The 13099-nt window shown below is 40.3% G+C and overlaps 1 long non-coding RNA gene across 1 annotated transcript; it reads left to right on the top strand.

The window, feature by feature from the left end:
• Nucleotides 1-302: 302 nt before the first annotated feature.
• Nucleotides 303-3002, top strand: LOC148113387 (uncharacterized). The gene is made up of 2 exons (XR_015734482.1): nucleotides 303-387; nucleotides 2556-3002. It is a non-coding gene; the product is annotated as an uncharacterized LOC148113387 (long non-coding RNA).
• The last annotated feature ends 10097 nt before the right edge of the window (nucleotides 3003-13099 follow it).

The raw sequence follows: 13099 nt of genomic DNA, 5'->3' as shown, positions 1-13099 counted from the left end.
ATGTTCATGGAATCCAAATTTTAATAAAATAGGGGGCAACATTTATCTGTCTATGGAAAACACAGCACCTCCAGATGGTTTCACCCAACACCCTGATGGCTTCATCCCTATTGTTGTTATCAAGATAGACAGTATGTACAGCTATAGCATGTAGAATCTACTATATATAGCATATTCAGAACCAATTTACAGCTAGCCTTGTCCTACTAATCCTGACTTAATTTACTTTCAAAACAGATAGAAAGATGTGTCCTGCAGATGTGGAATTCCGGAAGGATTGTGGCTACCCAGAAATCTCTGCCAATGAATGTGCAATGAGAAAGTGCTGTTTTAAGAGCAAACCACCTGGTGTCCCATGGTGTTTTTTTCGTATCAATGTGGATGAGGGTAAGAACAAGTATTGGTTTTGTCCTTTTGATGAATGCAACAACCTTTTATAGGAGACACATGCTAAGACACTTTCTGGCATAGAGTAGCTTTCCATTGTGAGTAGAATTCCTCATTTAATTGCATTTGCTTACAGTTGCTTAGAATTAAAATGATGCATGTACATTTATTTTTAGATCAATGTTTTTCCCTTTTTTCCTAGTTTATGATTTGTTCAGAATTTTTTTTTGGGAGGGGGGTGTTTTGTCTTACTATTGGGGGAAGGAAATTATTTTTATTATTTATTATCATTTTTATACTATCTTAAGTCTGTTTTAGAGCTTATGCTACAGTTTGGATAGAGATTCCCATCTCAAAACGACAGGACACAATGTCACCAATTTTAATCATTATAGCCTGGGAATTGCACATAAAAAATAACAAAACAAAATAAAAACAGAGTCTGCATGGGATTCCCAGGCATTTTATCATCTCAAAACACAGGTTTCAGATTATTCTGGAAGGAAAAAAAAGAGGAAAAATATTTTCTTTCATTTTCATTTTATTCAGAAACTGCTATGTGGTCTGCAATATATGATCCATTTCCTTAAAACATGGTAGACCAGGAATCTCCAAACTTGACAACTTCGAGATTTGTAGACTTCAACTCCCAGAATTCCTCAGCCAGCTGGCTGGGGAATTCTAGGAACTGAAGTCTAGAAGTCTTAAAGTTGCCAAGTTTGGAGACCCCTGACATACCACTGGTTGCTTTCATTAAAAAGCAATGGTTGATGATTCTGAATGCAGCTAGATTCGCTTAAGAGCATCAATTTTATGCCTACATTTGAGAACAGCCCCAGAATTGCAGGCAATGATATATGTCTTACTACAGTGGAATTATGGGTGGGATTGAATGGGAAAACTGATCCTGGACTAAGAATCGTAGTGGTAAAATATCAATGAGACCACTATCTCTGATTATGCTTTTGGTGTTCCAAATGCTACAGGTCATTACAGATGAGTGGCATGTGTGTCTGGGACAAATTTTGATGACAAAATGTAATGCAAGGTGTACTGCAATGGGAGGTTCTGAACCCCAAACTTTTTGCATCTTAACTTTATAGGCTACTATGTACAGGTTGTCCTCAATTTACAACCACAATGAAGTCCAAAATTTCCATTCAAGTTCCAAGGCACGTTAAGTGATTTCCCCCATTTTATAACCTTTTTGCCACAGTTGTTAAGTAAATCATGTGATCCTTAAGTGAATGTGGCTTCCCCCATTGATTTTGTTGGTCGGAAGCAAACGGTGATCACAGGATCCTGAGAAAGTGCAACTCTCTGGGGTCATGTAATCACCATTTTCTAAATACATGTGATCACCATGTGCTAAATAGATGCTGCAATGATTGCAAGTGTGAAAACCCATCATAAGTCACTTTTTTCACTGCCATTGCCATTTTGAACAGTCACTACACAAATGGTTGTATGTTGAGGACTATCAGTAAATCATGGGGTTTGTGTTATGATGTCAGGATTCATATTTGACTTTTGAACATATATACATGACTTCCAGTGGTGGGTTTCAAAATTTTTTACTACTGGTTCTGTGGGTGTGGCTTGGTGGGCGTGGCATGGCTTGGTGGGCGTGGCAGGGGAAGGATACTGTAAAATCTCCTTTCCCTCCCCACTCCAGGGGAAGGTTACTGCAAAATCCCCATTTCCTCCCAATCAGCTGGGACTTGGGAGGCAGAGAATAGATGGGAGAGGGGTCAGACAGAATTTTTACTACTGGTTCTCCGAACTACTGAAAATTTCCACTACCAGTTCTCCAGAACTGGTCAGAATCTGCTGAAACCCACCTCTGATGACTTTCCACGTAAGTGCCTGACACAATACTGGAAAACACTGAGTAATGTAAAGCCAATTGGAAGGCACCATCATTAAGTTGTGATGTTAATAAATTTGATATAAGCCAATTCTGAATATTGCAGACAAAAGAGGGTCTAACTTACTAGGGCTGAAACCAGCACCAGAGTAAGAAGGAAATTAGCGTGATAAATAATTCAAACAAAAACTTGCAATTATGGTCCTAGTAGAATATTTGTTACTTTGGGAGGAGTTGATAGAAATAGAAAAAAAGAGAAAAGCTGATTTTTAAAAACTTTTTTCTTTTTCTTTCTTTTCAGAGTATTAAAATGATGCGTCAAGGAGGAACTTTCACAAAGAGCATGCTTTTGACAGAACTATTCAAGCACAACGTTATCCCATGTGGTGTAGTAATTTTGGCTTCCATGATACATTAATGCATCTTTATAGTAAACAGTTAATTACATATTTTGACACTTCTTTACATCTGCTAAAGGCAATTGTGATGATAAAAAAGCAATGTATTTATGTTTATGAATGCATTATAAATTTGCCTCTTGTACTGATATCCAGATATAGCCTACACATGAGATATTAGCTTTTTGTAACTGAAAATTTCATTTGTGAGGTGCTCCTGTGATTAGAAATATACCATCTGAAAAATATGCTATTAAATCATGCAAAATAAATTGAACATAACTGCTTGTGCTAATAGAACATCTAGTTTGCTTTATAAGCTTTAGTATAAATCCTTGTCAATGATAAAAGGCTTCTGACATCTTTTTTAAAATTTATGTTCATCAGGCATGTATTAGATAACAGACATAAGTATAAACATAATTATGAATACATGAAATGGATACGAATAAAAGAGAACATTAGGACAGGGATGGTAGGCACACTGGTTATATCTTACATAACAGAATGAATGAATGAATGAATGAATGAATGAATGAATGAATGAATGAATGAATGAATGAATGAATGGATTTCATAACTCTCTCTGCTCTGAGGTGGCAGTTCTACACAATCTGGAAATCAAGAGGCAAGGAGGAAGTTTCTCCTGTACTTCTTCAATTACCCAACCTGCAACTTCTTTTCCACCTGCCAAGTTCCTCTTTTTCTCAGTGTTTTCTGTTACCATCTGCAGAAGACTTATTGGGCAACCATATAAGCAGTGTGGGTTTGTGAGGATGCTGAAAGGAGAAATGGGAAAGAAGTGATCTGAATATATCAGGCACTGAGTAGCAGACCCATATTTATATACAGACAACCATTCACAAGCAACAAAAAAGAACATGACCATGATGCCAAGATGGAAACCAGAGTCTTCAACAGACCAAGATGTCTACACCAACAGCACTATTACAAGCCCCAATAATATATATTCAGGATTACAAACACCTTTACATGTTTTTCCTCCAATGTGATATCTGTCATCAGCTGCCAGCAATGCCATTCTGTATTCTACATAGAACAAAAGAGTAACATTTGCACAAAATAATTAATGAAAATAAGTTTGACATCAGGACTCAAATATAAACAAAATAATTTCAGAGGTCTCTAATCTCCCAGAATATTCTATAGCAAACCTCCAAGTTACTGCTTTAGAAAGCATGGCTTTAAGCATAGACTGTGAAATTGTTGAACTCACATGCATCACTACAGTTCAGACAATCTCAGAAGGTCCCAACATGATTTTTTAAACATGCTACAAATGTTAATTGATGCATACTAACAACCTGTCTCACAGGTAAATGGCATTTACAAAATCAACTTATCTTCCCATTTCTTTTCCTCCATCCCACCCAATTTAAATCCTACAGCAGTCCAGCCCCTTTATGAAGTAGGTTGCCTCTAATAAAAGCATCCATATTTTAATAAAAGTTATTAGAAAAGGTACTACCAGGCTCCTGAGTTTTTTGCCTGGAATCTTTGGTGTGTGAATAGCTTTTCCAAAGAAGCAAATTCTCAAGCTAATTCCTCCAGGACTGAGAGTCCAAATGCGAGTTCATAAACCCTGAGGAGATGATTAAGGACCGAATAATTTTAGGAATGAAGGACCTAAGCTTGCAGAAAAAATTGCTAATCAGGAGGGGAGCCACGCTCAAAGATGTAGTCGAAGAAGCCTGGGCTACAGAATCATCCGATAACTCTGCAGCCAACATCCAAAAGTCAGGCAGCATCCCTCACACCCAAGGGAGAACTGAGAAGCAACTGGAGGACCCAGAATCAGAGAGGGAGTCTGGTGGAGAAGACGAAGTGCACTGCATCCAGACTGAGAAAAGGGTAAGCTACAAAGAGGCTGACCCTAAGCAGTCCAGGTGTGCTCGGTGTATGGGTTTCCATGCCAGAGCAGTCTGTAGTTTAAAGAAGCCATTTGTCGGTGATGCCAGTGGAAGGGACATGTAGCAGAGGCTTGCAGGGCTACACAACTGATTCCCTACCAACTCAGGCATTTGGCTACTCAAGGGAAGCAAAGCAACCAAAGACCAGGATTTCAAAGAAATAAACGGCAGGAATAGCAATAACCAGAAGTGAGAGAAATAAAACAAATGACAGTGGGACACTCAGATGTGTCTCACACCTCACCCTCAACATCGAGAGATCACCATGCAGCATGGAGTTGGACATGGGATCATTCTTCAGCATCGTGTCCTGGCAAACTCTACAAGAGTTCATCCGCACAATGGAGAAAAAAACAACTCCAACCACAGAGGATCACTTTGAATGACTTTCAGGGACAAAACATCCCAGTGCTGGGAAGAGCAGCAGTGCAAGTTGCATTCAACAACTTTTGTGGACAATTGCCATTGACCGTAGTCAAAAACAACAGACCTAGTCTACTCGGTATCGAATGGTTTAAACCCCTGGGCTTAGGGGTAACTGGCATCCACAAGGTCCAAGGAAATAAGTTTGAGAGACTGCTCGTAGAATTTGGGGACATCTTTGACGGAAGCCTAGACAAGTATACAGGGAAACCTAAATCTTTTAACCTAGGTCCCAATGTTACCCTGATCAGGCTCAAGCCCTGAAGGGTTCCTTTTGCTCTCCGGCCTAAAATAGATGAGCAATTAGAGAAACTAATTGCCCAAGGTATACTGGAACCAGGTGACCACGCCAAGTGGGAGACTCCAATAGTCACCCCAATTAAATCGGACAGGTCAATCCGCATCTGCGCGGACTACAAATGTACCCTGAAAAAAGCATTGCAACAGAGCGCTTACCCGGTACCTGTCGTACAGCATCTGCTGCACTCACTAGGCAATGGAAAGATATTTGCTAAATTAGATTTAGCACAGGCATACCAGCAACTGCCAGTAGATGCCACCACCATGGAAGTGCAAACCATTGTGATGCACTGTGGGACATTTAAATGCCACTGTCTGCAATTTGGGTTAAACATGGCACCAGGGTTATTCCAGAGCATGATGGAACGCCTCCTACAAAACATTCTGGGGGTGATACTATATTTTGATGATGTCCTCATGTTTGGAGACAACAAAGAACAACTGATCAGCCAGCTAAAAGAAACTTTGGGGTGGTTCCAAAAAAGGGGCCTCAAAGTCAAAAAAAGAGAAATTCAAAATAGACATGCCACGAGTTAAATTCTTGGGTTATTTAATTGATGGTTCAGGGACACCCCTCTTCAACAGTAAAGTCAAAGCAATCAAAGAAGCCCCCATCCCCAAGAACAAAACTGAATTCCAGGCATTCCTCAGGCTATTAAACTTTTATAGTATTTTTTAAAAACAGAAGGCCACCATTGCTGAAACTTTACATAGTCTGGTAGGCAAGATGGCCACATGGACCTGGGGACACAAGGAAGCTCATGCGTTTGCAGATGTTAAGGACCTGTTGTCACCAGATAGCGTCCTCATTCAATATAACAAGACTCTTCCCCTCTTGCTGACATGTGATGCTTCACCTTTTGGAGTTGGGACTGTCTTCAGCCACTGGCTACTGAATGGAACTGAGGCCCCCGTTGCATTCTCCTCTAATACACTGTCACCCGCAGAGAAGAATTACAGCTATTTGGACAGGGAAGCATTGGCTGCTGTGGCGGGAATAAAGCGTTTCCATGAATATCTATATGGGAGGCCTTTTGAACTCATTACTGATCACAAGCTACTCCTAGGTATCATTGTTGAGGATCAACAAACATCAAACTTTATGTCCCCGAGAATTGCTAGGTGGTCAATTGTCCTGACAGCATATGACTATAGACTCTTTCATCAGCCCGGGAAAAGCATCACCAATGCAGACGCACTCAGCAGGTGTCCCCTTTCTGAGTTCGTCAAAGACCCTGCCCCCATCACACACATTCTGCTCATAGATATCGGTGCAGCCAGCCCAGTCACCACAAACGAAATAGCAGAATATACGACGAAAGACAAAACATTGTCCCAAGTTTTGAACTGGGTGTTGAGAGGGTGCCACAAGGAAAAATGGGGGGATAGGGTGATTGTACCTCACTGCTTAAGGAAACAAATATTGGAAACATTGCATGTGGGGCACCCAGGCATTGTCCGAATGACAATGTCCATTAGCCTGGAGCTATATAGGGTGGCCAGATATGGACAAGGATATGGCTACCTGCACACCATCCAAGACTCCAGGCCAGCACCACCCAGGGCACTCATCAGGGAGTGGAAGAATCCAAAGGGAACATGGTCAAGAATACATATTGATTTCGCAAACCTGATGCGGACGGACAAACCGTTGTGGATGCATACTCCAAGTGGCTGGAGGTAGTTACAATGCTCACCTCAACCTCAGAAGCAACCATCAGAGCCCTGTGAAGGATTTTCACCACCCATGGGTTACTGGACATCCTGGTCTCAGACAATAGGGCTCAGTTTACAGCAAAACCATTTGAATCATTTCTAGTGGGACAAGGGATCAGGCATGCATTAGTCATAGCATTCAATCCGGCGAGTAATGGTCAAGCAGAACAAATGGTGCAATCAACCAAAGAAGCCCTAACCAAAATGGGCACCAGGAATTGGCAAGAAAAAATAGACCAATTTCTCTTAGCACAGCACATAACAAATTGAAGTCCAGCAGAGTTACTGATGGGATGGAAACTGAGGTCTCAGTTAGATCGATTACACCCTCACTATCACCCAGATACTCCTTTAGAGTCAACCATACAGACCAGAGCATTCGGGGTGGGAGACTTGGTATATGTCCATAACTATGCAGGCTACCCTACTTGGCTTTGGGCAAAGATAGTTACAATTACCAGCACCAAGTCATAGCAAGTTGAACTCGAGGATGGAAGGATATAGAGGAGGCACATAGACCAACTCCGGAGTAGAGTAAAAGAGTCGAGGCTAAGGCAGTTAGATGATCCCTTGTCCCAAATAGACCCCAGCCCAGTCAGAGAACCAAGCGATACTCCACCCCGAGGAGCATACAAAGCAACACCAAACAACAGTCAAAACGAACAACCGGCCCTATCTTCAATCAACACCGAGACTCTATTCTTACCATTGAGGGAGGCGCGCGCACACTTATCTGAGGAAGCAAGAGTCCAGCGACGAGATCTGGGAACTAGAGAAGAATTGGCTGAGGCAGAGTCCACCATGCCCATGGAGAAGTTCCAGGAGGTTCCTTTTGAGGATTCATGAGAAGCAGCGGACCTGACTGCACAAGCCGCCACAGCTGGAGCAGGTGAACCACGCAGGTCCGGGCACACCCTCAAGCGCCCCGCCTACCTGCGTGACTAAGTGGCTTAGAGCAACGCTGATTGGGTAAAAAGTTTCTAGGAGGGGAGGGGTGTTACGAAGTACAGTATTTGCATACCCGCCACTGATTGGTCTAACTAGTGGCGGGAAAAATAAACTGCTGTCAGTGACAGGCAAGGTTGATGAAGCTCTTTAAAAAGGAAGCCCAAGCAGCCTGCCGGCGAGTCTGTCTGATCATGAGTACCAAATAAAGGTGCTGAAAGACTGTCCACATCCTGCCTCTTCATTGTGCCCCCTATCTTACATGCTCTAGCTCAAATGTTTTCCCACCTTGTACCAAGAAGGGAGGATAGGGTAGGGAGACTGGATAATGTTCTTGCAGTAGGAATGAATGAACTAGTGCCTCGTCAGTATGACCAGAAGTTACAGTTTAAAAGATAAAGGACTGATTTTGCTGTCACGAGAATGGTCCAAAAAATCCCCTTCAATTTCAGTTCTTACAGGGCCATATAAAAGAGAGAAACCTGGTAGAAAGCTAGATATGATCTTCAAAAGTGATTGGGTGGCCTTTCCTTTTTTAAAAAAACCTTTTATTTATACATTTTTTCTTCTTTAAAATACATAAATGCTTAATAAACAGTGTATTGTCTGGATCAATTTGTTTATACAAAGTATTAATAAAGTAGTAGTAAGAGTTACTTATTGTAAATATTCATTTTGTAAATGAAACACTTAGAATATATGTGATTGTGGAAAATAATTACCACAAGAAGAACCTGAAAGGTGAAATGGTGATAGACACATCCAGAGTACAGAAAGAGAATGGATGAATGATAAAATGACAATTTATGCAACATGTTTGAATATTTTGCAGTTATGCAAGAATGAAGTACAGAATTTCTAGAAACCCACCTCTTGCTGTCAAGACAGAGCATTGCTTTAAAAGATGAGATGAATAAAGACCAGGGGTGAAATCTACTTATCTTCCCTACTGGCTCGGAAGTGCACATGCCCCGCGCACGCCTGCACGTCATGGGTGTGAGCGGACCCTCTGCATATGCACAAACCCTTCTGCACATGTGCAGAGGGTAAAAAGGTTACTTCCTGGTTAAAACCAGGAAGTAATGATGACTGGACGGATGGGCAGAGCCTCGCCTTGCCATCGCTACCAGTTCTCCAAACCTCCTGCCGCCATCGCTACAGGTACAGCCGAACTGGTCCGAACTGGTAGCATTTTAGCAAGTCCTTCTCAAGAAGCGCTCAAAATATTTGCCATGTAAACTAAAACAAGCAAAGCTAATAAGAGAAAGCAATTCCAAACATATTTCTTCAGCTAGTTCTTCCTCACCTGAGGAACCTGCAAGTGAAGAGCAGTTTTCAGGCATTGTTCAGGGGGAAACAAAATAAGGGGAACAATGGGTTCTCGTGACCACAAACATATTGGAAATTATATAAGATATCAACAGAAACGTTGCTGCAATAAACTGTTACATATGATTTTCTTTTTGGTAATCTATGTCTCTTTTTTGGGGCCAATTTGTGGAACTAGACCAGGAAGAAGGAGGGCTTTCTGAACCATATAAAGGAGCATGTCTACCTTCCTTCTGGGGTATGAAGCTCTCCCTGAATTTCTGAATACCCACATCAAAAGAGGTAAGTTATATACAATCCAACAATGAATTAGGTGAGCATTTTATAACACATTTGATTGATTTGCATTGGCAGAAACAGATTAATCCAACTCAATCAGTTTTATATCAAGAAATAAGTTATCATGGGTATCTTAAATAGGCTAGGACATTTGTGAGGACCTGATGTTGTTGTTCAAATATTTAATGTATGCGTGGCATAATTTTTCATATATTTGTAACACAAATTGGTTCTTCCTTTCAGATATATTTTTGTCTTGAATTCCTAAAAGACTATATACTTGTGAACTTTATTTTATTTCCAGTTTTTATTCTTGCCATTAAGAAAGCTCAAGTGCCAAGAAAAAAATGTATATTCTTTGGCCTTGCTGAATACTTTTGTATACTTTTACGTATTAGTATTTTTGTGCTAGTAATTTTCTTGGGTATAATTCAGAAATTGGTTTGCTCTGGTGCTTCTGCAGTCATCCTATGTTCTTCTTGTTCATCTTCTCCCTAATGAATTAGGAGGTCCATTGTTTAACTCTGATCTCTGCACTGACAATCATCTCTTTCTTAGTTCTTCCATCAACCATACAGAGAATAACGTAACTGAGTTTTTAAATAGAAATCTTACAAGGGTTACAGTTAGGAGAGTATGAAGCACTGCAAAATTAATACTTTATAAAGACAGCTGAACTTAGATCAAAATTTACTTTGCAAATTTTTATCTGCAATTACTATGTTTGGTATTTAAATCATAGAAGATGCACCCCTCAGCTCTTCCCTCCCTCTCTTTTCCTTCATTGCAATCGCATTACGTACCACAACTTCCACATTATCCCAAAGCCCATTTATATGCACATTTTCATATGGTTTCCTTTGTGTATTTAGAGGACACATAGAGGAATCTTTTAACTCTAAGGTGTTTAAGTGTTGTTGAGAATAACTACTTGGGCATTAGACCACTTCCCTCCCTCTGGAATTCCAGTAGTAGAAAAGTGCTTAAATATTTTGCAACTTTCTTTGCAGGAATCGGATCACACACAGAGAGACCAATACTCTTGAATTCTTCAATAAACTTGACTCTTAGTGAAGACTGACATTCAAAATGAACTGCAAATGGCTCTGGTTCCTGGCCATTGCTCTGATATTCGGATTCAGCTCTCTGACAGATGCTAGAATACCCTTTAGACCTAGACCACCACCAAGTAGACCATCACGTACAGGTAAAGGAGTCCCTGCAGATTTTACCCCATTAGTTGTTGCTGACTCTAGGGGTGGGGCTCATCAAGAGCCAATGAGCCAGCACTTTCCGAAGATGTTTCTGCAGTTATGTGTCGAGCATGACATCACAGAGCGCTGCTACCTCCCCACTGAAGTGGCACCTATTTATCTGCTTGCATTTACACGCTTTCAAATGGCTAGATTGGTAGGAGTTAGAGCAAGGTTGGAAACTCACCCCATTGCATGACACTTGGATCTCAAACCAGTATCTTAACCACTGAGCCATTGCACAGTCCTAGACCAGCACATAAGCCAGCCAGCAATTCTAGATGTTTTTATAGCTTTGAGACTATTAAGGTGACCTCAATAGCTCATTCTGCAATTATGTTCCTCTTTCATAACATTTGAAAGCCATATGCTAAGGTGACCAGACATCCCGCTTTTGGCGGGACAGTCCCGATTTTTAGCAATTTGTCCCGCGTCCCGCAGCGGTTTTAAAAAGTCCCGATTTTTCATTCTGCCTCCTGAGTCCCAGCTGATGGCTAGAGGGAAAAAACTGTTTAAACTCTCGCCGCAGGGCTTCAAAGGGCCGCCCTACAGCTGTTCTGTGTTAAAAGAAAACAAATGAGTAGACCCATGCCTGCAAAAATAGAAAAAACAGCCCCTTACAGCTTCCGTGTAGCTTAATTAGCACGTTGATTAGCTCGGCTTCCCCACTCTCAGCTGATTTGCTCTCAGCTGTTTTGCGCAGGGCTCTTCTGCTTGCTAAATTGCTCGCGCAGATTTTTTTTTCTCCTTGTGCAAACCAAGCTCAAAACGAAACTGAAAGTGAAACAGGCTGTTGGCTTATTTGGTGCAACGTTGGAAAATTAGGCAGCAGATTTGTTTTCTTTTTCCTCACTAAAAAAGATAGGTAGAAACAATGGGAAATTTAGGGCAAAAGAGAAGAGTTCAAGATTTTAAAACACAAAAGAAAAAAAGCTCTATTTAACTAGGGAATTGTAATAATTGAGATACTATTAATTGTATATTATGTTGAAAGCAGAAATGGTTAAGTTGTGGTTTGGAGGAATATATGGGGGAAATTATTTGGTTTATTATTATTGGTAAATATAATTAATTGATTTGTAAGAAATTGGATTGCATGGAAATAATTGGAATATTCATGTTCATATTGATTAATATACAAAAAAGATAGTTATATAACTAATTGATTTATATTAAAATGTTGAATTTGTATTAAACAACTGTATTACATAATTACATAATTAACCAATGTGAGGATGGATATAAAAATAGATGACAATGGGAAGGGGTATAATATAGAATAGAAGGGAAAAATTGAATTTGATTAAGATTAGAGATGAGGATGAAGGCTAATATTGTTTTTTTAAAAAAATAGATGAGGAATAAATATGGCAAAAAGGAAATATAGAAATTGTAAATTTAATTGAAATGACTAAACACTGTTTAAATTTGTGAACCAGCCAAATATTCTGTTCAAAGAAAATACATTGTATGTTTGTATGTGTGTTTCTAATTATTGCTATTTATTCATATTTGTTCTCTTTTATTCTTTAAAGTTTAACAATTCATTCTTTATCTTAATATCTTAATATTTGTTTGGAGTTGGCTTTCTTCCCTTTCATCTTTTTTATTGTACAGCAATCTTTCTCCTCAAACCTACCACCTCTCTCTTTTCTTTCCTTCTTACTTTCTCTTCCCCCCACCCTCTTCCTCTCCTCCCTACTTCCTCTTCCTTTCTCCTTCTCCTCCCTTCCTCCCTCTCTTACCCTCACTCCTACTCTAATTTCCCTTCCCTTCCTTCATCCCTCTCTATTGCTGTATCCTTTTATGCATATGGATTATTCAGAGGGCTGAAAAAGTTATTTTTGACTGGTCCTCGCACTTTTGACCAGTCTTCGAACTTACGACTGTCCTCACATTTTACATTTTTGCCCTATCTTGTCACCATGGTGAAGAGAAGCAATTGTGAAATGAGTGACATGGTTGTTAAGAATGCTGCACGGGCATAAATGTGAGGATGGTCATAAGTGTGAGGACCAGTCAAAAGTGCGAGGACCTGTCAGAAATGACTTTTTTCAGCCCTCTGAGTAGTCCCTATACACATAGCCATGGCCACCCGGTCACATGACCAGCTAGCTACGCCCACCCGGTCACATGATCTCCAGGCCACGCCCACAAAATAAGCCACACCCACAAAATAAGTCACGCCCATAATGGTGTCCCTCTTTACCAATGTTAAAATCTGGTCACCTTACCATATGCCTATATGAATTGTCCAGTGGTGGGATTCAA

The sequence above is a fragment of the Pantherophis guttatus genome, chromosome 5, assembly GCF_059756535.1.
Source record: "Pantherophis guttatus breed Tessera chromosome 5, ASM5975653v1, whole genome shotgun sequence".
Taxonomy (NCBI): domain Eukaryota; kingdom Metazoa; phylum Chordata; class Lepidosauria; order Squamata; family Colubridae; genus Pantherophis; species Pantherophis guttatus.
The sequence above is the reverse complement of the archived record's forward strand: the minus strand, read 5'-3'. Positions and strand labels throughout refer to the sequence as shown.